The sequence below is a fragment of the Protopterus annectens genome, chromosome 5.part0 (genome assembly GCF_019279795.1).
Source record: "Protopterus annectens isolate FY-2018-M chromosome 5.part0, PAN1.0, whole genome shotgun sequence".
NCBI classification, from domain to species: Eukaryota; Metazoa; Chordata; order Ceratodontiformes; family Protopteridae; genus Protopterus; species Protopterus annectens.
Window position 1 is genome coordinate 174,784,005 of NC_056735.1, and position 25,676 is coordinate 174,809,680.

Below are 25,676 nucleotides of genomic sequence, written 5' to 3' on the forward strand. Positions count from 1 at the left end.
CCACAAACTCAGTGGGCCACTCAACCACAGCCCATAAGGCATAATGTACCCAACACTCTAGTCATAGGTAACTCTATAGTCAGGCACACTGATGTTCCACTCACCAGGCTAAACAAGGAGAAAGTTACTGTCACCTGCCTGTCAGGTGCCAGGATCCGCCACATAATGCATGCACTCAGGTCACGCCACAAGTACAAATATGACTCTGTCATTGTCCATGTTGGTGTGAATGACCTGAGGCGTGCCTCCCTGGACTACATGAAAAGAGACATGGAGGAGCTGTCCGATCTTGTAGCCCAGGCAGGTATGACCCTAGCCCTGAGTAGCATCCTACCATTACCCAGAATGATACCACAGTACAAGGGCAAAATGATTAACTTCAACAATTGGCTAAGCTTCTGTTGTCATTCTAAGGGGATCCAGTATCTGTCTGCCTGGGATGACATGACTGACAAACCACGATGCTTTGCCAGAGATGGCCTGCACCTGTCGCCCTTGGGATTCCAGATACTGGCTAAGACTCTTGCTACCCCTTATAGTGCCTTTTTCAGGCAAGATTCAAATGACAAATTCACCACTGTAACAGGTACAAGCAAGCAAAATCTGAGAGTAATGCTACTTAATGCTAGAAGTCTAAACCTCAAACTGCACTCACTTGAGGCACTCCTTAAAATGGAGAACATCGACATCTGTGCAGTGACAGAGACCTGGTTCAAGGCTCCAGAGAGCACACCTGCATTACCAGGCAATAAGTCATACCACACCTTTCGGCCACCTAACCTGGACTGAAGCACTAAAGGCGGAGGCATGTCCATATTCATTAAGGATATCCACACCTTCAGGCTAGTTGCTCAGCATAATGCATCCGAGATTATCCAAGTGCAACTAACGCTGGGCAAGACCGCAATCCAAATTGTAGCTTGCTACAGATCCCCCAACATGCCCCAGGATTCCCACTCCTGATTTTTTGATGCACTGGAAAATATTACTGTACAACCTAACACCCTAATAATAGGTGATTTCAACTACCCAACCATTAACTGGGAAAACTACTCATGTACCAACTTTTGTGCTCAACGTTTTCTGGAATTCATAAATTTCAGTGCCTTGGCTCAACTTATCCACACCCCCACAAGGGGCAGCAATATCCTAGACCTGCTCATTACCAACATGGGAAACTGGTGTTCCACACCAGAGGTCAATTGCTCATTGGTCAGAGCCAACTACAAGCAAATCACCCAAGACATCCACATCCCACCCCCAACCCCCATTAGGGAAACCACTGTAAAAAATTTCCCCAAAGCCAACTTCACGCTTCTTAAGACAGAAGTGGCAAACTTCACGACACCCATGCTGATGGACAATAGAGGTATGACTGCCAAATCCTATACAATTGCACTTTATAAGCACTTACATGAGTGCATGGATCGTGCAATCCCTAACAGAACCAAGATGCTATCCTCCAAAAAAAGGAAGCCAATCTGGTGGTCCCCTGCCATAAACTAACTCTACAACAGAAGAAAGAAAGTGTTGCAAAAAAGAGTAAAATCGTATGACTGGAAGAACTCTGTGGTCAGCCTCAGTAAGAAGCTGAGATCCCTCATAAAATCCTCCAAAGCTAGTTACGAAAACAAAATCACCACTGATTCTAAAGACAACCACAAAGCATTCTATAGCTATGTCCAGAATCTCAATGGCAACACTCAGATCGGCTCTGAGTTACAGCACAATGACACTAAATATACAGAACCAACTGATATTGCAAACATCCTGGCAGATAGGTTCAGTGCTAACTTTACCCCTCTCTCATCCCCTAAAGGGCCCATCTCTATACAAGAAGAATGCAAACTTCCTGTAATCACGGCTGCACAGGTAAAAAACACACTCTCCAAAGCCAAGAACACAGCATCCATGGGACCTGACAACATCCCAGGCTGTGTTCTACATGAACTACAGAACGAACTGGCACCCAACCTAATTACCATGTTCAGTCATAGCCTCACCTCAAGCTTTGTGCCTGCTGAATGATGCACAGCAACGGTTATCCAACTGCACAAAGGGGGAGCCACCACAGACCCCAGGAACTACCACCCCATTAGCCTGACAAGCCTGGTCTACAAGGCTATGGAATGTATCATCATAGAACTTATAAACAATGACATTGGTAATCTCCAAACTCTGGCTCCTACCCAGTTCAGGTTTGTAAAAGGCAGATCATGTTCCTAAACCTGAAAGACTTCTTTGAAGTGGTCACGAAAGCCGTAGATGAGAGTAAGGTAGTTCACACAGCCTACCTAGATCTTGTCAAGGCTTTCGACACCATCCCCAACTCTGGAATTATAGACAGACTCACTAAACTAGGTATAAATCCCTATGTCACAAGATGGGTTGCCAACTGGCTCACTGACAGAATCCACACTGTGAAAGTAGAAGACTCTAAATACAACTTCAGACCAGTGACAAGTGGAGTACTACAGGGTTCAGTCCTAGGTCCTCTCCTGTTTGGTATCTACTTCTCTGAAGTACAGGCTAACACAGAAGGTCTTTGGCTAACAAAGTTAGCAGATGACTGCAAACTAGGAGCCATTATTAAAACTCCTAACGATGTGTACTTCCTACCTTACCTATGGGCCTCACTGAGACAGATACCTGGTGTCAAAGCCATGGCCTCAAGCTCAATGCCAAAAAGTGCATTGTCATCCCTTTTGGTAAAAACTCTGTACCCATGAACTACCACATAGGTGGTAGTCTACTTAACACCGAAAGTGTGATAAGAGACCTTGGGACACAGGTGGACAATAGTCTCTCCTTTGATGATCACATCACCACAGTAGTCAGGAAATCCTTCTACGTGGCACACCTCATCACAAAAGGTTTCTCATCCAGGAAAAAAGAGGTCATTGTTCCCCTCTACTCATCAGTCATTAGACCCATTATAGAGTACAACGCCCCTTTTGGTATGTACCTCACAAGACATCTACAACAACTGGAAAGGTCACAGAAATACCTCCCAAAGAGGATTACCAGCCTCAACCAGATGCCCTACGCAGACCTTCTCAAAAAACTCCAGCTTTACTCTGTCCCATGTCGCCTATTCAGAGGCAATCTCTGCCTAAAATACAAAGCTATGTCAAACCCAGAGCTGTTGGACATGCTCCACTTAAAGAAATCCCAATCTCTCTGAGCTACACGCTCTAGGGACCTAAACCTTGTCACCGGCATAATGCATCTACAACTGTCTCTAGCTAAATGCTAAAAAATGCATAGTAATCCCCTTTGGAAAAAACAGATTACCTGCGAACTACCACATAGGAGGTAACCCCTTGAAATCTGAAGTAGTAATAAGGGATCTAGGGACCCAAGTAGATAGTCAGCTTTCCTTTGATAACCATGTTGCCAAGGTGGTTAGAAAATCCTTGTATGTGACTCATCTGATCACAAAAGGGTTTGCATCAAGATCTAAGGATGTAGTGGTGCCCCTCTACTCTTCCCTCATCAGACCCATTACTGAGTACGATGCACCAATTGGAATGTACCTGGCTAGGCATCTCCAGCAGCTGGAGAGACCACAGAGGTACCTCACTAAGAGGATTACTGGCCTCAAACAGTTGCCCTATGCAGCACGATTGAAAAAACTAAGGCTTTTCTCTGTTGCATACCGCCTTCTCAGAGGTGATCTCTGTCTAACATACAGAGCCATGTCCAACCCAGAACTGTTGAACATGCTCCATCTTAGCAAAACCAAATCCACTCGAGCTACACGCTCGAGTGGATATAAACCTCAGCACAACAATGAATAGAACATGCTGGAGGGATAGATTCCCTTCGCAAAGACTTCCCTTGCTATGGAACAAGGTCCCAATCTACATAAGACACAGCCCCTCACTATCACTCTTCAAGAGGAACCCTGACGAGTGGATGGGTAACAGAAAGTTCACACCAGGGATCATACCAATAGCTCTACTAGATAGGGGTCAAGGGTACTAGCTGCTAGATCAAGGGCCTAGGGAACTAACCAAAGGGGCGGTGAATACCGCACAATGTGGCTGGGCTAATATATGCCTTTGGGCAATATGGTTAGACGTTTGCTGTTGTTATCTGTTTAACTGTAGGGAATTCTACAGACAGAATTAATCTGGTGACTGCTTACTAAGTAAGGAGTTACTGAGAAATGGAAACGGGTAGATATAGTCCATTGTCAAAAAGGCATGAACAAGGATGATGCTTTAAGCTGGAAGTTAGTTTCATTTTAAGAGCAGGGAAAATAGACAATTACATGTTAAACAAACAGACATGAAGAATACAACAGAATCCAGTGTTAAAAACAATATGTGTTCATAGTGAAAGAAAAAATCAAGTTACTAACTCCATTGAATATGTCTCTCAATCATACAGCTTTCAAAATCTCAGTAGGGGCCATCAAAGCTCAAAGCAGAACATCCAAAATCATAGTGCATGAGATACACTTTTGTGTAAATTTGCACCCGTAAGGGTTGGAGGCATAATGCTAAATTACCCTTGTGGTGCTAACAAATATGCACAACTATACAGTTGCAACATACTTCCTGCAATGCAGCTGAAGTCACTCACACACACACACCCACACCCACACCCACCCACACACACACACACACACACACACACACACACACACACACACACACACACACACTTCAATACAGTACACAATCAATTACCATTACTGTAAATCTGCAGCAAGCCAGGATTTTACTGATGAGTAAAACTTACAGTACATGCTGTTACAATGCAGTTACAAAGCTCACACACATATTATTATAACTATCAACAGATTTTTAACATTGAAGCATACAGCATGTTGATCAGAAAGCTGTACTGTGCATCACTGTCGTGTGACACTAATGGCTATGATGGCATCCTGTGTGATTATGTTTAAAAATTAAACAGATACCCACCTGACATTGAAACAGTTATGATAAAAAACACAGATGGCATCAACATTTATAAAACAGATAAGATCAAGACAGTAAACAATACTTTCATTCCCTGTTCTTCACAGAGACTGAAAATTGATACAAAACATACCAGGCAGTGATATTACATCAAGTGAATACCAGCTAATCAAATGTAGATACCTGGTATTTGGAACTGACAATTTACAAATACATCAGTACAACAAAAACAAAGGCTCAAATTAAGCAAGTGAATACAGCCAATAAACCAAAAGTAGTGCAGCTGAGAAACACAACAGCAGGCTATGACTCCATAAAGAACTATTTATTATAATAATGACAAATAATTCAACAAGCTTTCATATACTAAATTAATAATATAATAAGCAGCATATATCACACATCTGGCTAAATAACCCCTGCATATCTTAATAGCTCATCAACTGAATCCAAGCAACAGCTATCCCAAGGATGTAAATGCAAACTTTGTTTCCTCCTGTTAGTGTTGCTAGACCTAACCTTTGAACCACATTACATACATCTATTGTTGCTCCTACATGCAAACACTTCTGATCCACTTGTACAGTTCTCATTTTGTTTGGTGTAGAGAGAAAGGTATTAGGCAAAAAAGTTTAACAATAGTCCTGCATGTTTATGACAGTATAACTTGTATTTGTACTGTGTACATGTGTTTATTGATAATATTTAGGTTACATTTAATTTTTTCATATGCATGTGTTAAATGAATCATTTCTTTTTTGTTTTCAAAATAATTTTTATTAATTTTAAATAATCAAAATTGTACAAATCAAGAAAAAACAAAAGTAAAAACTATTTTCATGAGTCCACAACAAAATTAGAACATTGTACACAACCATTAATATTCTTCTAATAAGTCATTTAGTTTTTGCCAGTATTTACTTTGATGTGTAATATTCATTGTTCTCATTCTTAAGGTTAATAATTATTTCTTGCATACATCCTTAGCTAAGACAATGAAATCAATAGCAAAGTAGTTTTACATTTCCAAATTTTAGTAACCACTTTTCTTGCTATGGTTAAAATAGACCAAAGAAGAGGCACCTATGTTCTGGGAATAAAACTAGATATTCGGGCATTAAGTAGAATTAGTGAATTAGATATAATATTCTTATCCGACCATAAAGCTTGAGAAAAATCTTTAAGTTTATTCCAGAAAGGCAAAACCATTTTGCATTCTAATATCATATGAGTCCAATCAGCGTATCGGTCACAATTACATTGCCAGCATTTTATGTTCTCAGTTTTATAAATTAACTACATTTTGCTAGGTGTTAAAAGCTTCTATGGAGACATTTCCAGCAATACATTTTCCAATAAAGAGAGGATGTAGTTTTCCAACTAGATTTTAGAAGCAGTTTTTTATCTTTGGTAGAAAACTCATTTTCATTTATCTTTGCAGAATAATTCCCAAAAGAAGTATTTGTGTTAGTAAATTCAACTCTTAAAATATTGTATACTATTGATAAATATGATTTATTATTATATAGGTTACTGTTAATATTAAACAAAATTTCCAAGATTTTAGGAATATTCTTTTCTTGATAATTCATTAAAATGTTCATTTTATTATTTACATATTTATTGCAACTTTGAATATTTAACCAAATGTTTTTCCTAAAGATTATTTTGAAAGAAGAATATCCGTAGTGTATAACTTGTTTCTATTTATTTTATTTTATTTTATTTATCATTTGTTGACCGGGAAAAGTCCGACTAGGTTCCACAGAGCCTGTTTTCAGCGGAGGCCCGGGGAGAAATGCTCCAGATGCATGTCTTTGCCATTTAAGAATGGGTGCCAGAATAATAAATTCATTTCCTTAAACTCTAACATTTTAGTAGCATTAAATGTTTCGAAACAACCACTAGTATTGGATATAGGGAATAATAGGAAGAGTAAGTCTTTATATAATTAGTATTTATAAATGTCTTGAAGGTGCATATAATATAATCTACAAAAGGGATAGTTCTTATTTTTTTTATCATTTGTACAGTAATGTTTTAAAATCTATTAAAATCTATTAAATCCAAATAAAGTATGAGGGATTAAATTGTGTTCGTATCTGAAATTAATCTTTCATATACAGATTTCCAAGTAGATTTATAAGAAAAGTTTAACCATAATGATATTACATTTAAAGTAGTAGATTTTGCATAAAGTTCAATATTTGGGAAAGCCACACCACCATCTTCCCAGCCTTTGGTATACCAATCAAAAGATGTTCTCAGTTTATTAGGAAACCATAAAAAATTGATAAGAATTGAGTTTAACTTATTGAAAAATTTTTAGTGAGAAGAAAAACTAATAATTGTATATAGCATAAGATTTTTGGTAGAATAATCATTTTTATCAGAGCAAATCGATCTTCCATTGTAAAAAAGGATTTGTTCCAACTTTCTATTAATTTATTTATTATATTTATTAAATTATTATAGTTTATTCAAACTGATTCTTTCACTGAAGATGTAACAACAACTCCAAGATAATCAATTTGCATATTATCCCAATTAAATAATCTAAAATTATTTAAATAATTAGTAATTGCTTTATTTATTAGTAAAGTTTTTGTTTTAGTATTATTGAATTTCAAACCTGAGACCTTTTCAAAATAGTTTATAGATATAATTATTTGTTGTAGTGAAATGTCAATGTCACCAGTGGTTATTAAAATATCATCTGCAAATAACTGAATTTTGCAACTGAAATCATTATCAAGAAACCTTTACGTTTTTCATTAGATCTAATGTAACTTTCAAAAGGATCAAAAGCTAAAGCAAGCAATAAGGGGGTAGGGGGCAACCTTGTTTTGTACCCATTAAGGTTGTAAAAGAACTTGATAAAAAGGAACCAATTTTCACAAATGAAGAGGAATTATCATAAAGATTTGTAATAAGATCTATAAATGTTTCAGAAAAATTGTATTCTTTAAGCACTTTAAACAAATAAGGCCAGCTAATAGAGTCAAAAGCTCTATTTATATCTAAACTTATTATTGCCAATTCTTTTTTTATTTTTTTTTAGCTAAATCTACTAAGGTATTTAGTCTAATTATATTATCATGTACTTTCCTGTTTAAAATAAAACTTGTCTGATCTCCATTTATTAATTTTGGTAGAATATGATTTAATCTTTTGACAAGAATGGACATAAATAATTTGTAATCAAAATTAAGTAAAGATATGGGTCTATAAGAAGAAGAGTTTATGATATTTGCCTTTTTTAACAATAGGAGAAACAAGAATGTAATGCCAAGAGGGAGGAACAGTTTGAGATGTCTTAAACTTTTTAGAAACTTTCAGTAACATACTTACTATATTATCAGGCATTAATTTATATATTTCTGGGATTAGTCCATCAAGTCCTGGTGCCTTATTTGTTTTAATATTACTGATTTGATCCTTCAGTTCTTTTAATAAAAAATACTTATCAATATTATTTTTTTTTGTTCTTTGGTTAATTTTTGTTGTACATTATTTTTTAAAAAGTTATCTGTGGTATTGGTATTTTATAAAGTTATTGTGCTATTATTGATATTTTCATAATAACGTCTAAAACATTCTAATATATCATTTAAGTCAGTTACTTCTTTAACCCCCCCCCCCTTGTTTACATTTTATTTCTCTGATAAAATTTGTATTAACTTTTTTAGATCTAATGGCTAATTTATGTAAACTTTTAGGACTGAGTATGAATGAAGTTTCCATTTTTCTATCTGTATTGATATTATATGATGCAGTGTGTCTAGATATTTATGATTTAATATTTCTAATTCTGAATTTATACTCATCATTCAATTTCATATTAAATTTTCATTTAGCTATTTTGGATTATAAAGTCTTCAGTGCTTTACCCCATTCCTTCCTTCTGCATAAATACCAATTTTAATTCTTCCAAATATGTATGCTTTTAATGTATCCCATAGAATAATTTCTGATACTTCACCATTATCATTAAATACCATAAACTGATTTATTTCTTTTATAAACCAATATTTAAAGTATTTTCATTGTGTTATATAAGCTGGAATTCTCTGATTATAGACTAAATTATTTGACCTTAAGGTAATGATGAATTTTATAGCATTGTGATCAGATAAGGGACAAGATGTTATTAGTACTTCTTCAGTTTTACAATATAAACCGTTTGAAAGTAAAACTTTGTCAATGTTAAAATACAAAATCTTAATGAATAATGTGTATAATGTAATGATTTAGTAGATTTCAAATCTTATAAATCTTGCATATTTAAGTCATTAACAACATTTTTTTAAATGCTTTGCAGCTGATGTTAATTTTAAAGCTTGTCTATTAGTGGCATCTCTGTCAGATAATAAACAACTAAAGTCTACTACAATTATTAATTCATCCATAGTATGTAATGATATCGAGCATTTTCTTAACAATTTTCACTCCATTTCCAGGAATCCAATATGTATTTACTAATGTGTAAAATTGTCTGTTAATTTCAGCTACAATCAACGTCCACATACCATCATCATAAAATGTATGTATGATGTTAAGTTTTGGTAACATGTTCTTCCAGAGAATCAACATGGCTCTCCTTTTTGATTTAAAATATGAACCTGATAATATAATGTAATCCTTAAATAATATTTTATCTATATCTTTATTAATTATGTGTGTTTATTGTAGAAAGATTATATGAGCTTTGTGCAGATTTAAATATTTGTTTAAACAGCTTCTTTTTAAAGGACTATTTATACCATTAATATTTAATGAAAGACAATTATACAAAGACATGTAAGAAAGAGAATATTGTAAATCTAGAGTTTAATGGCCTATCACAAGAAAAATAAACCAAATTACTTTGAAACATTGCTGTGGACAAAAAAAGGTAAAATTAATATTTGACATTCAAACTTAATAATATTTAAACCATCAATCATGGAATTGAACATTCCTGGTTGGAGGAATAAACCATCACAAACCAATCCATATAAATGCAATGGGAAAAAAAATAGCAAGCATATGCTACTACTTCCTAAAAGACATTGCAATTCCTAAATAAATGAATGCACACTCATAACGCATCTACTTTATGCGAAAGCGTAAAACAGTGAATACATATGGATTGAACCATATGCATCGAAAGTGCAAGCCGTCGAAAACTGTAAATGGAAATCTCCGTAGGTGGAGATTTCCATTTACTTCAATGTAGTGTGATCTCGGAGTTGGTATATTTAAGTAGTGGGGGTGTGGGGGGTGCAGGGGGGCTTGCCCCCCTGCCTACATCTTTTTTTTGTCTATTTTTTTTCTTTATTAACTTTTGAACATTTAAGAGTTTGATGCATATGTGTTGATCTTTATGCATTCGAACTTTTGAACATTCGAGTTAATAAAGTAGACCCCTCATAACTACCTATGTATCACCACAAACCGATAAACAAGTACATTTTAAACTCATTATAACCATAATAACTTGAACATTAATTAGGCATCAATAGAAGAAATCATATGGATTAAGTTTTACATATCAGAGTCACAGTCTAGTATGTTTTTATTGTATAGGTAATATAAGCATTGTTGTATCTTCAAAAATATATAAATTAATCTAGAGCCTCCTTCAATTATATATAATATAGTCAATCATTTAATATTGCCATTTGGTTATTACTATCTTCCCTAGCTTTGTATCTAATTTCATGGTTCTTTTGCTACTCATTTCTAATATAATATAGAGTATATCTATATCTAATGAAGAAAATTATGTGTGATACAAATAAAATTTATCCATATATTATGTTTTGTCTATTTAATATAAGGTATTTCGTAGGGTCTAGGTGTGTTTTCCATGTTAATATTATGTATAACATTAATAGTAATGATTCTAGTTTATGTAAGTATGTGTAAGTAATAAGTTTGCTTTTAGTATTTTATATTAGCAATCAATAGCATGTGTTTTTATAATTATAAAAATTAGAATAACAGGATTTTTATTACATTATTTTATCTACAGTGCCATGGTGAAAGGTAACTTTAAGTGAAGCCACAGTATAGTTAAGGGCATCAAGGTCCACACCAGCAGGATAAAACTCTCCCCAAAGGGCCCCAATGCAGCCTGAAGCCCAAAGCCCATAAGGACCTCCATTAAAACATGATCAACCATTTAATTCCAAAAAACATTACAGCAAATATATGATGTATATGTCCATATCTCGTGCGTTTTACAAAGGACATGTTATTATTAGTTCCTTGTTTCAAACTTTCCTTGTATACATCTAGTCGGGTAACAATGAATTCCACATCTTGTTATTTGATCTCATCTGCATCACTGCTAGTGGCTCTGGACTAACCTTGCTATTAACAAGACTAGAAGACTCAAGTTTTCTTCTATAAATTCCTAGGTTATATTTCAATAAATGTTCCCACATCCCACAGACCGGGAGCCACCCTAAAACCCCACCAAAAGAAGCCTATCCAACCAGCACACACCCAAGCACCCCCATCCACACCACAAATATACTCTTTCTCTCATTTTATGATGTAGTAGTGTGAAATAGATGTTATTTCTATCCCTGGAGTTTAATCTGAAAATGGGTTTGATAAGGGGAAAAAACTATATTATGTACATGGAAATTACCTCAGTATCAATTTACCACTTACACAATAGCGTGCCGAAGCAGCTAAATAATTCCCTTTGTTATTAATGCTTTAGTAAGTAGATTCTTACTAATTAGAATATTTTATGTAGGCTTACAATGTTTAAAATGTATACAGTAACACATGCGTTTTCTTAGAGTGAATAGCTCCACTTTAATAGCATTGGTGCTCTAAAACAATATTCATTAATTCATAAATTATTGTTTCATCCTGAGTCCGGGTGTTTAATGTGTATATGCCATGTAAACATGCAAGCTAATGTTATCTAAATATAAAGTCAGAAGTTATTTGTTTACTGGAATGCAATTGCCAAAAGGAGCTGTCATAGCTGTGTTACACTGACCATATGTAAACCATGCAATCAACCAAGCTAATGATTAATTTATATTTGACGTAGGAATAGAAGTTATCATTGATTGTTGTGTTCTTGCAATTGATGTGTCAAGGTCTGTGGAAATATCACTTCTACTATCTTAGATTCGTATACGAAATGTTATTAAGAAGCAACTGCTCAGATGGCTGACATTTTCTATCAGTACCCTCTCTGCCACATTTAACTGATTTTCTCACATAGGCATTCATTCACTTAGCTGAAACTTGCTCTGTATAAAATTGTGAAGAAACCTCTGTAATTTCAAAAAAATAAATATTGTGAAAGCATAAAAAAGTTACAATTTGTACTTTTAAAGTAATAAAATATCTAATCCTGTCTAGCACACATTAACTCAATAAATGCACTTTTAACAAAGTAATCAGTTAACCAAACAAACTAGAATATAATATTGTAAGTATTAAAATTACTCATTTCTAATTTCAATAATCAATTCCTTACTTGATGCTGAAACCCATACATTTTTTATTATCTCCACTTCAGAATGTCATGCAGTTTATATTTTAATGCATTTAAAATAACATACCAAGTTTTTTTCATTGCATAAGGATTTTCCAGTTATTATTCATCCATTAATCCACATCGTAAACTCATTTTTCCATCCTCTTCCTGATTTAGCTGGGGTCAAAGTTCAAGATGAAGTATTATACACATACTACATTGAAACAGGATGTGCAAGCTACATTAGTTGAATGGTTGAGCGAAGTAGAAGAAAAACTTTTTTTCCCATAGGAATTTGATTTTAAAGTGGGAAAATGACAAAGAACTTAGAGAGAATGCCCTTTTTTAAAAAAGATCACAACTATCTCATCTGAATCAGACAATTATATACACAGAGAAAAAATTTAAATCTAATAGACTAGTCAGCGAGCAATGACAGAAATGCCGGATTCAGCTCAAGGCCCTTCTTATGTCTTTCCAAATGACCGCAAAATCACAAAATAGACCACAGAGATGCTTGCAGTGCAAAAGCTCAAAACCAAACAGCAAAATAATAAATTCTAACAATATATTACATCAGTAACTACACAATAAAAAACAAAAGGAAACACTGCAATCGTATCATTGTGACTGCTTCCCTTTATTCTTAATCAAGTAAACAAACGTGTCAAAAACTTTAAACATGAATCATGTATTTTATACTAGTTATATATGTGGCTCTATATATAAACTTCTTAGCAGTAAAAGTATTTGAAACAATATTAAAACGTTCTTCTCTCTTTCTTAAAAAAAAAACAATAAGCATATAAACAATTAGTGCAATGTCAAAAACATGAAACATGAAATAAGTATTAAAAGAAAGAGCATTTACCTTATATTTTCACTGCCAGGATTCAGTTTACATTCAATAATAAGGAACCATCAGGTTAGTTAAATAAATAATGATTTACTTTTCTTTCATTTTTTTGAACTATTTTTCTTTTAGAGTCCAACCATTTTTTTGCTGCATGTCTTTTTAAACTAGTACTTGACCAATCCATATCTTCAATTTTATCTAACAATTTGTTTTTCTTTGTGTATTTTAATGCTTCATCCAAAGTAGTAAAAGTTTTCTGACCATCTGAATGACAAATCCTAACTTTGTTAGGGAAGACTAGTTGGGCTTTATATTTAGTTTCTTTAAGCTTTTAATGAATGGAAGAGCTTCTTTTCTTTTAACCATAACTAACGAGGTATAATCATTGTCAAATGTAATGACATTGTCTTTAGTTTAATTGGATAGTTAGCCCAGGTTGATTTCAATATTGTCTTTATCTTGACTAGACAGGAACTTGAAAATTATGGATCTGGATATAGGTTGATTCTTTTTTAATGATGAAGTTGAATGGGACCTCTGTGCTCTCTCAATGCCACAGGGGAGAGCTTCTGGCAGGTTAAGAGCTGTAGGTAACCAAGTGTTTAAAAAATATATATCATATTGTCCTCTTCTTTTTCTGGGATTCCATAAATTCTGATGTTATTTCTTCGAGATCTGATTTCAAGATCTTCTATTTTTTCCAGTAACATAGTATTTTGTTTTAACAGAAACTCTATATGGTTTTTATTTTCTGTCAGTCTTCGATCTGGGTCATTCACTGCTTCTTCAATTGACAAGATTTGTATATATTGTTGTTTTAAGACTTCATTTAATATATCCATTTGTTTTTTACAGTCCTCTTTTATGTAGTCCATTTTGATTTCCAGTTTATCCAACTTGATAGAGAGTTCTTGAATACTCCCAACTATAGTTTGCAATTCCTTTTTATGGAGATTTCTTGTAGATTCAATTTTGAGTGGCTCATATTGTATTTATAAAAAGAAATAACACTAACAGGAAAAAGTAAAAAAAATAATAATAATAAAACTAAAATTTTGCATAAAATAAAGTTTCTGATGAATTAATATAGTGAAATCCTGTCAGAATAAATAATAAGAAGCAGCGCATAAGCATTGTGCTGCTAGTTAGTCACCATCTTGGCCACACCACCTTCAAGTTACATTTTGTTCAAGGTGGTCCTTTTTGAGGAAGGGTGAATGTTACTGATAATGTGTAAAAAGGACAAAAAAGTGAGAAATTATAGTTTGATTGATGCATAGGTATTAATAAGTATCAATCATCAAAAATGTTTCCCAGTGTTGTCTTTATCCAGGCAAGTTCAGGGTACTCAGTAGAGTAGTAAATGTTTGCATTAAGCATATATCATAAAGTTACCCCTGTATATACCTTGTGTTGCTCATTCATCTCTAACACATATGACAAGAAGGATAGGGGTTTTCGTTCAGATGCTTTAATACACAGAAACACATTAGGATGGATAGCAGCATCATTAAATATGAACAAACTAGTTAACAGACAGAGCTAACATACATACATGCTTACATCTCAACTGCTTACTACAAAATGGCAGTCCAGCTTGCACATGCTCAGTATTTATACACTTGTGCAAGCCCTTGGATAGCTTCCTAAAGGTATATACACCAATATTGATCTACACCTTGGTAACCTGCAGACATCAAAAACAAGTACAAAAGCTCTTGAAAAGTAGGTACATCCAGCCAACAATCTGGACACATAATTAGCATGACATTTTTATACTAAATAATGACCAATTCCTACTGTTTCTACTAGGACCATGGATTTTAACTCAGAAATTCAAGTTATAAAAACTGAGAGTGACAAAATAATGCATCAATATAAGCATATTACTATGCCTTTATTGTGAGCAGTTCCATGCATAGGAAAGGCTCAACCAACTCTTCTGTTACATATGTTGCTCTGTCCAGTGTATACATATGATGCCAGTATTGCAAATAAAGTACAGTTGTGTAAAATCTTACCATAACGGAAGATGTCCTTTTCTTCACTGCTGCAGTATTCATAACATGAGGGATCCCCTGCCAAGGGCAGCTCAGTGTCCTGCCAGTATACCAAAGCCTTTAGGTTGCCTTAAGGGGCGTACATTGCATGTATGCTCCTTGCATAACATAGGGCATAAAGGTGACGTCCGGATGTACCATTCTCAGAACTGAGACCCCCAGTAGGAACGCCAGTCCAAGGAAAATTAAGAGGTGACCAGTACATCCAGATGAGAAAAGAACCAGGGGGAAGGGGAGGGAGTGAATACTGCAACAGTGAAGAGAAGGACATCTACCATTATGGTAAGATTTTACACAACTGTACAATGTCCTTCCATTTCACTGCTGGAGTATTCATAACATGAGGGAGAATGCCAAAGCTCAGGAGGAGGAAGGACCAGCAGAACTCTCTAGGATGCCATGAAGGAAGGCCCTAGCAAAACCAGCTCTAACTCTGGAAATTCCAAACAACTTGTAGTTGGATGCACAAAAGTCCAGGTAGCTGACTCAAGAATAGAGTTATCATCAAAACCTTTGAAAAAAGCACCAGAAGAAGCCACAGCTCTACTGGAATGAGCCTTTACAGAAGAAGAAAGGCTCTTACTGTGAAAAACATAGCAAGAAGAAATATCTTTTGAAATCCAATAAGCAATAGCCTGCTTGGATACAGCCAATTCTAAAGATCTGGGATGAAAGGAAACAAAGAGTTGATCTAATTTCCTAATAGTCTTAGTCTTATCCAAATAAAATCTGAGTATCTAAATAAAATCTGAGTTGTCTATGCACATCCAACATGTGCAGCACCTTCTCACTAGCAGATTGTGGAGAAGGGAAGAAAAGTGGGCAAATGAATCGACTGATTAAGGGACAAGTCATTCACCACCTTGGGCGAAAAAGAAGGATTAGTATGCAAGGGCATCCTGTCTTTATGAAACACCAAAAAAGGAGAACAAGCCATAAGGGCTAGCAAAATAACAGTCTTCCAAGAGCGATGTTGCAAGGAAGCTGCAGCTACAGGCTCAAAAGGAGTCAGAGTCAATTTCTCTAAAACAAAATTAAGATCCCAGGGAGGAGGAACAGGCTTCTTGGGAAGACTAATATGAAGGACACCTTTAAGGAATTGTTTAGCTTCCAACCTAGAAGCTAAAGAAGGAGATAAAGGCAGAGAAGCAGAAATAGCTGACAGGTGGGCCTTAACAGAAGAATAAACCAACTCAGCACTGAGCAGTTCACACAAATAAGACAGAATCAAAGGAACATTCACAAAAGTGGATACAGGTTACAGGAAAGACACCAAACAGAAAACCTCTTCCATTTGGATAAGTAGGATTTCCTAGTATTGGGTTTCCTGGCCTACTGCAGGATCCTAAGTATTTCCTCAGAAAAAAGGTGTCTAGGTGGAATCAAAATCCTATCACCCACAGAATCATTTAAAGAGTGGATAAGTGGGGTTGGATGAGAGATCCCTTGCCTTGTGTGAGTAGGTCCTCCTGTGAGATAACTTGTGATGATTGTCCTTGGGTAAATGGAGAAGAAGAGGGAACCAATGGTGTCTCTGCAAAAAAAGAGTCACCAACAAGATTTTGGGAGTGTCCTGTTGAATTTTGAACAGGACTTCTGGAATGAGGGTAAGGGGAGGGAAAGCATAAAGAAACACCCCCTTCCAAGAAAAAGACAGGGGTCCACATTCCACACTAGAGGACCCGGGACTCTGGCACAAAATAGTGAAAACTGTCTGTTCAGAGGGGAGGCAAACAGATCTATTTTAGAAGTACCCCGGTGGAGGACAATGTTCAGAAACACATCCGTGTGAAACATTCATTCATGGGATTGAGTTAAGGACCTGCTCAGTGTCTGCCACAATGCTTTGACCTGAGGGAATGTAGACTGCCTGAAGGGTCATGATACTGGACAGCAAGATCCCATACCAGGAGTGCCAACCAGCAAAGAAGATAAGATCATGCCCCCCCCCTCCATTTGTTTATATACCATATCACTGTGGTGTTTTGTCTGTAAACAACTTGAGAGGTCCAGGGGAGAAAAGAGGATGAAAAGCCTGAAGAGCTAACAGAAGGGCTATCATCTCTTTGACATTGATGTGCTTCTTCTGTTGGAAAGGAGAACAGACCCCCTGCATCTTAGGGAGTTAAAAGCTGCTCCCTATCCTTCAACTAAGGTGTCTATAAACAGCTTCTGAGATGGAGGAGGGGGATAAAAATGCAGCCCTAGGTTTAGAGACAACTGCCGAATCCATCAGTGAAGTTCCTTCTTTAGACAGGGAAGAAGAGGCACTACAAAATCTAGAGGATGCGCATATTGAAGCCAAACTGATTTCAGGAACCACTGAAATTTTTTCATGTGGAGTTTGGCTAGAGGGAGCATAGGAATGGTGGATACCATAAATTCCAGAACTTTCAAAAATTCTGTGGCTGTGATAAAGGTCAGAGGAAGAAGATTTTGAAAGAAGGAAATGATCATCAAGACCTTGGGAGAAGGCAGAGATGCTAGCATAGGCACCATTTGAATCCTGTACCCCAGAAAAACATGATCTTGAGAGGGAGTCAGAAAGGACTTTTCGAACTTTATTGTGAACCCCAAGCTTTGCAGAAGGAAAATGGCACAATGAAGATTTTGCAACAGGATCTCTGGAGAGAATGGATGAAACAAAAGATCATCCAAGTAAGGAAATAGTATCCACAACACAACGGACTGGTGAATAACGCATCTCTTATAATTCAATGTACGATAGAAACATAAAAAGAAGTAGCAACAACCACTGAACAATTTATTAAAAATAAATAGTGAGTGCTTTCGTGTCAAACCAGGATGCTATGTGAAAGCTCTCACTGTTTTATTTATTTTGATAAAGTGTTCAGTGCTTGTTCCATCACCGTGTTTGCTACCTCTTTTTATATTTTTATCATCAAGTAAGGAAGTATGTGGATCCTCTGAACCCTGCAAAAAGCAACCACATGTAGGCATTTGATGAATACCCGTGGGTCAGTAGAGAGGCCAAAGGGCAAAGATGAGAACTGAAAATGCCAGAAGCAGCAGAGAAACATAAACGTTATTTTCAGGAAAGGGCAGCTGCTGATCAGGAGTAGTCTGAGTAGAATTAGCTGGAGGAGCCCTCCTACCACCTTTTTTACCTTTAGGAGGAGGACAAGACTGCCTTTGAACAAAAGCTGGCTTAGTAGGATAGTTCCTTTGGAACTTAGGCACTGGTGAAACAAAAATATGTTTCAAATCCTGTAGCACCTTGCCTTTCTCCTGCAGGGACTTGAACAAATCAAAAGCAGCAATACCAAACAAACATTTGTTGTCCAGATGAGCCTCCATCAACTTAGCCTTAATATCATCAGGCAGAGGTTGCAGCTGTAGCCAGGAAAATCTCATCAAAACTGATCCTGAAGCAGCAGCCCTAGAAGAAGCATCTGCTGCATCTTAACTGCACTTAATAGAATGGAGAGCTACCTGAGAAGAAGCCCCCAACAAAGACAAGGCAGAAGTCTTATCCTCAGAATCAGGAAGGACAGAAATAACCTGACAAGCCTGAGATAAGACAGCCGAAACATATCTGGTCATATGAGTCTGATAATCAACAGCCCAAAAGGCTAGGGTGGCTGATGTATAAACTTTCTTACCCAGCTTTTCCATATTCTGCTGTCCTTATCAGAAGGAAGAAGCTTAGTGGAGGGCAACAATTTGGAAGGTTTATCAGATGCTACAGAGACCACCGAAGGGTCAGCAGATGGACACTTGTAAAGAAATTTACAATCATCTGGCATGTTATAAAACCAATCTGGTTCCTTAGGAGCAGGGGGCTGAGAATGCGGAGCATGAGAAGCAGAAGAAAAAGCATACAGTAAAGCAGCTAAACACAAGAAACAGCAGAGGGTTGAGGAGAATCCATTTGAAGGAGCTCATAATATCTCCTCTGCACTTCAGATATCTGGGAACAATCCGATTAAAAAAAAAAAAAAAAAAACTCCATCATCTTGGCAATGGTATTCCAAAAAACTATTCCCCCAAAAGGAGAGGCAAGATTGATAGACTCCTCTTCCTCAGAACCATATTCCAGAGGGGAAGGAATCTGGGTAGAACAGGCCAAGGATTCCTTATCCAAATGCTCCTCTTTTTCAGAGGAATCCTGATCCCTAGATCTCTTGAGAAGGGAAGATGACCAAGGAGGGGCCGGAACAGAGACTCCACTGAGGAGGCTTCAAAACCATAAGAGCATTACATAAGCCCTGTGCAAATTTCTGCCATTTGCTTTGAGGGTCCTTGAGAGCAGAAGAAACATGTTTCGTCTTTTGCTTCTTTTTTAAGGAGGCCTCCCCTTATGAAATATTGAAGGCTCTGACGTCAGCCTACACTCAATAATTATAGTCAGGACTTCCTCCCTCACCAGAATCTGAGGAACCCCCCCCCCCAGGTCCTTTGATGACAATCAGCTGTAGTTCCCTCTGTATGTCAGAATCTTCAAAGATGGATGTCCCTCAGGATGGGAAGTACCATTCATCGCACCTTTCACTAAAAGTTTGAGACGCTGGATTTCTAAATAAATAATGAGGGATGAAAGATGACTGTGTAACATCTTTGGCACCAAGGCTTGACAAATATTGCAAGATGTATGATCGTGAGAAGCCCCTAAACAAAACAAGCACTGAACACCTGAGGCAAAGGAAAACAGGAACACTGATATTAATTGCAAGATGAGCTCCAATAGTGATAGAAGAAAATAAAAAGATAATAATGGTAGATTTGTAGTACTAACAGACTACTGGCAAGGGAGGAGGATTACACTGGCATGTATTTATATTCCACCTAAAGCTGCTATAATGGAGCTTAAGAAAATTCTGGGAGAAATAATCAGCTTTAGCAAGGAATATTACTTATAAGTGGGGACTGGAATTTGATTTGTAACAGTGAAGATGTGTCTGGGGGGGGGGGGCTCAAAAGGGAAAATATAACAAAGGAGGGTAGATTTTTGAAGAGACAGGTTCATAGGTGTTTACTAAGCTAATGACCACAAGGGCTTTTTTAAGCTTAGCAATGCATCCCAAATCTCTGACAAGTTCTGATACCCTTGATAAGTGTAAGCATGGGCCTGGGAGATGAACCATTTACAGGTCACCTGTGTCCATTAGAGACATAGATATCAAACCAGGGATGAATTTCCAGTTTCCCAGCCAACTGTCCAAGTTGCATTTGAATTGGGTTAGGGAGGAACTCTATTTCACATGGATGGGGCGCCTGTTCCATACATGGGGTAGTCTCTGGGATACATACCTATCTCTTCAGCAGGTCCTATTTATATCACAGGCAAGGTTTAAGTCTTTAGAAAGGGTAATTCTGGTGCTGTTTGTTTTGTGGATACGCAGGAGGCCCATCAGAGATGGGTCTGACAATGCCCTGTATGCCAGGCAAAAATCTCCCCTCTAAAGCCTGTAGGAGACAGAATACAGGGAAAGGGCCTTGAGGCCATCTGCGTAGGACATTTTACTTATGCCCTGTATTCTTTTAGGGAGGAACCTCTGGACATTCCAATTGTTGGACCTGGGTATATGGGTAGATTCACCTATGAGTTTTTCTATTCATAGCAACCAATTGGTTAATGATAGTTATAGAATTATAGGTTGTATAAAAAGATGTATAACATCTAGGAAATGTTGAAGTTATTATTTGTTAGTTACATTAGACCCAAACTTGAGTATGGAATAACAATATGGAAACCCTATAAGAAAACAAGAATGACTAAACTGGAAAGAGGACAGCGGAAATATACCAAGGGCATCCATGGATATAAAAATTTAAGTTATTATGAAAGACTAAAATATCTGAGCTTATACAGTGTTTCTTACAGCTATCTAAGAGAAGATCTTATTCAAGTATATAGGACATTTAGAGACAACTACCTCTGGGAATGTTTGGGGTTATCAAAATACACTAGTGAATCATTAGACAACCTATGTAGAAGATTCTACAGGAATTAGAAATGTACTGATTGGTTCTCTGATAGAGTAGCTGATGCATGGAACAGACTACCAAATTACATTAAAGCAAGTACTAGTTTAGATTTTTTTAAGAACATCCTGGACACACTATGGGAATAAGTGTTTTGGTATATTAGCAAGCTACAAGGGCATTAATGCCTGTGCTTGAAATATCTGTATGTATCTATGCCTGGGTAGGTACATACCAAAGGGGGCATTGTACTCAGTGATAGGTCTGATGAATGCTGAATACAGTGGAACAATGACTTCCTTGTTCTTAGATGCCATATCTTTGTTTATAAGTTTCACAACATAGAATGATTTCTTCACTATTGTAGACACATGATGGTCAAAGGCTAGATTACTATCTATGTGTGTCCCTAAGTCCCTGACTACTGGGTCAACTCTAAGGAGTGTGCTGTCAATATGATAGTTATCAGGGATGGATGACTTCCCAAAGGATACTATTATGCATTTCTTGGGATTAAGTTTTAGTCCATAGCTCTGACCACCAGTTGTTTTTCTGTGTCAGCCCCTCCTGGAGAACATTTGTGTCAGTGTGAGACTCAATGACAGCTTCTAATTTGCAATCATCTGCAAATTTAATCAGCCAGAGGCCACTGACATTGGTCTTGAATTCTGAGAAGTAAATTCCAAAAATGAGTGGTCCAAGGACTGATCTCTGAGGGACTCCACTTGTGACTGGTCTCTTTGTAGAGGTGGACTCCCCAATTCTAACTTCCTGGGTCCTGTCTGTGGGCCAGCTGGCTATCCACCGGGTGACATTCAGGTTTGTACACAACCTGTTCAGTTTGTCAACAATGCCCGAGTGGGGTATTGTGTCAAATGCCTTGGCCAGGTCAAGGTAGGCAGTGTGAATGATTTTGCCCTTGTCCATTGCTTTGGTGACCTTCTCAAAGAAGTCCACCAGGTTGAGTAGGCATGAGTAGGCATGATCTACCCTTGACAAAACCAAACTGGGTTGGTTCCAGTGTCTGGAGGTTTACTATATCTCTATCGATCATCTCCATGATAATTGTTTCCATGGCTTTACTTATAAGACTAGTGAGACCCATGGGTCTGTAGTTTCCCGGGTCTGTAGATGGCCCACTTTTGTGCAGAGGGATGACTGTTGCCTTTCTCCATTCATGAGGCACGAAACCTGTTTGGAGGCTACAGTTAAATAGTAATTCCAAAGGCCCTGATAGGGCATGTTTCATGCTATTTAGAAGGCATCCTGGGATACTGTGTGGGCCCACTGATGCAGTGTTCTTGGTCTTAGACAGAGCATTAAGGACCTGCTCCCCAGTGATAGTAGGGGGAGTTATATTTGATGATATTTCCTGAGGGAAGGTTGAAGAGGAGAGAGGGGTAAAGTTGGAAATTAATTTATTAGCCAGGAGGTTTGCTTTATCTTCTGGCTCAGTATAGTTGGCTCCATTTACAATGAGCTCTGCAAACAATTCTGTATTGCCTTTGGGGTTGGGAACATAGCTAAAGAATACTTTGTGGTTGTCCTTGGCCTGTGAGGCCAAATGTACCTCAAATTTGACTTTGGTACACTTTATTTGTCCTCTGAGTTGTTTGTTTAGTTTGATGAGAGTACTTTTATCCTGCTGGGTGCTCCACCTCCTAATTTTTGCCATGATTTTCTTCCTGCTGTTATACAGCTTATTGATTTTGTGGTTCCACCAGGGTGGCTTGTTTTATGAGTTAGTTCTGCATTTCTTCCTGGTGGGTACAGCTGCCTCTGTGCAGCTATTAACATGCTTGTACATGGCTTCTGTGAACAGTTCTGCATAGGCAGCACTGTTCTCGGGGTTTATGGGGGCTTGAAATTTTGCCAGGTTCTCACTTACTAGCAGGTTAGCCTTAGAATAGTTCCTGAATATTCCAGGTTGAGCTGGGGGTCCAGGTTTTATTTTTACTTCAAAGGAGACCATTTTGTGGTCTGACCCTACCAGAGAAGGCATTACAGTACAGTATATGCAGCACTCTCCCAAATTTATGCAAATATTTGGCATGGAAGATGTGAATTCAGTGCTTGGAGTTTGGAGTGATTTTTACATATTATTCCCCAAGATACAAAACTGGGCTAGGCTAGACAGAGTTTAAATTTCACAGGAACGTGCTTTTAATTGAAGGTTTTGATATGCACCCAATAACTGTTTCACATCAAATAATAACTAAAATAAAAACAGGGTAATGAAATAAAAAATAAGACACTGGCACTTCCCACCTATCTTTGAAAAGAGAAGAATTTAAGGAATGGGCAGTGGAAATTATTCAAGAACTATTATAGAAGATAGAAATTTCTTCTGAAAATATAGTTAAGGAGTGGGATAAAATTAAAGTGGAGTTTAAAAATATGGTGGAAATAAAAGAAAGGGAAATATGGTTAAGAAGTACCAAGAATTATTGGATTGACAAATGTTAAGGTGTTGCAAAATAGGGAGAATCTCACAGAACAAGAAGATGAGCAACTGCAGAATGCTACACAGAAAATAAGGGATTACCTTGATAATATACATGAGTTTAGAAAGACTGCTGTAAAGCAACTGTTTTTTGATAATAAATCTACAGCACAAAAACTTTTAGCACGATGACTCAGGCAACAGAAACTAGAAAGGGCTGTTGCTAAGCTTAGGAAGATAAGAAGAGATCCTGTAGAAGTATTAGAAATATTTTGGAAATTCTATGAAAGTCTGTATAAAGCAGAGAATATGGTGTGACTTCTCCTTGCTGGGCAAGTAATCAAGGAGCATGAATCCTTACCACTGACACTGGAGAGGAACATTCACTTGGAATACAAATGGACACAGTCAATATTTCCAGAGGCAGACCTTTCTGCATCAAGCACAATTTTCCTTAAGAGCACCCAGGAAACATACTCAGTCCAGGGGGTGGTTCTTCTCTATATCTGTCCAGATCTCAAATAAGACTCCCCACTGGCACAGCTTAGAGTTGAATCCTTAACTGGGGTTCCAAGCTAAGTCCTCCCACACCCTCTCTGTGAAACCAGTGCTTTGTGTCCCTGCTCCAAGCAGCTGACACACACACACTTTTTGAGATTTGATTTATACACACACACACACACACACACACACACACACACACACACACACACACACACACACACACACAAACACACAAAAACACAAACACACATCTGGGAAAGGCTGGCACATATTCACCTGCCGTGCTCCCTTCTGCCCAAACTATAAGGTAGTTATCACTGCCAGCAGAACCCCTGCTAGCTACTTTAAAGCTCTTACAAGGGTACCCAATTATACTGAGTGAAATTAATATTAATACAAATGGCAATGTTGACTAAACAGCAAGGCTTTTAGGAGTGGCCAGAGTTATCACCAAATAAATATGTGCAAATACTCTCAAAACATAAATAATTCTCTAAAAGGACCAGCCACAATGAGACGTTTAAATATATTTAATAATAAATAATAAAAAGCAAGAAAATATGAAATATCTATTTACAGTAAACACCAGAGTTTCATTCAAAGATAATATTAAAAATAACACCCATGGAAAGTTTCACACAGTTCTAGAAAACAGTATTTAGCTAATCTCACTATCTATTTCTGACTGACTAAAAGAATCAGTGTTCCTACTTACTGAACAGAGCAAGACAAGATAATGTGGGTGAGTGGTCCTTGTTGTTAGATCCAAGACAGAATGCAAAATGCTTCTGAGACTTCAGTCTCCTCTAATATTAAAACATTATTTCTGTACAGAATTACATCACATACATCTGGTCATCTGACTCTGTTTCCCGTACTATCCCCCATCACTAGAAGCTATTAGTGTTTTAGCACCTATGTGTTACCATACACACAGATAGGGCTTTGCTCAGATGTAGTGCAGCTGCTGAAAGTCATAAAAACATAAAACAATTTCACTTCCTACAGGAGCTATCAACTATTCTCTAGCACAGACATTGCATCTCTGGCTTAGTTCAAAACTGTGAGATAACATCTTTATGGCTTAATCCATAAAGTAATTTAATTTCAAGAATATTTTGCAAAGTCAGGTGGATTAAGATTAACCTCTTCAATTCCAGTAAATGCTGTTACAGTGTACACATTTAAACAGTTACAATTATGCATGCACATCTCTTCCTTCCAGCAAGGCACACTGTTGATACATGTTAACACAAGCAAACCTCACAAATACATTTTCAGCACAATCATCTGTACAAATCAGTTTGATATACAAATGGCATATCATTTATAAAATTCCAGCTAGCTGTGCTGGCATATGTTGCAAATCCACTGCCCTATTTCTCCTGGCATGGCTGGCAGTACCTCCTATTGTCACATATTAAAATCAAGAAAAGCTAAAAAT

The 25,676-nt window shown here is 36.9% G+C and overlaps 1 protein-coding gene across 1 annotated transcript in view; it reads right to left on the reverse strand.

The window, feature by feature from the left end:
• Positions 1 to 25,676, reverse strand: part of DEUP1 (deuterosome assembly protein 1) — a 427,064-nt gene that overhangs the window by 245,141 nt on the left and 156,247 nt on the right. The gene's annotated exons all lie outside the window — the stretch shown is intronic.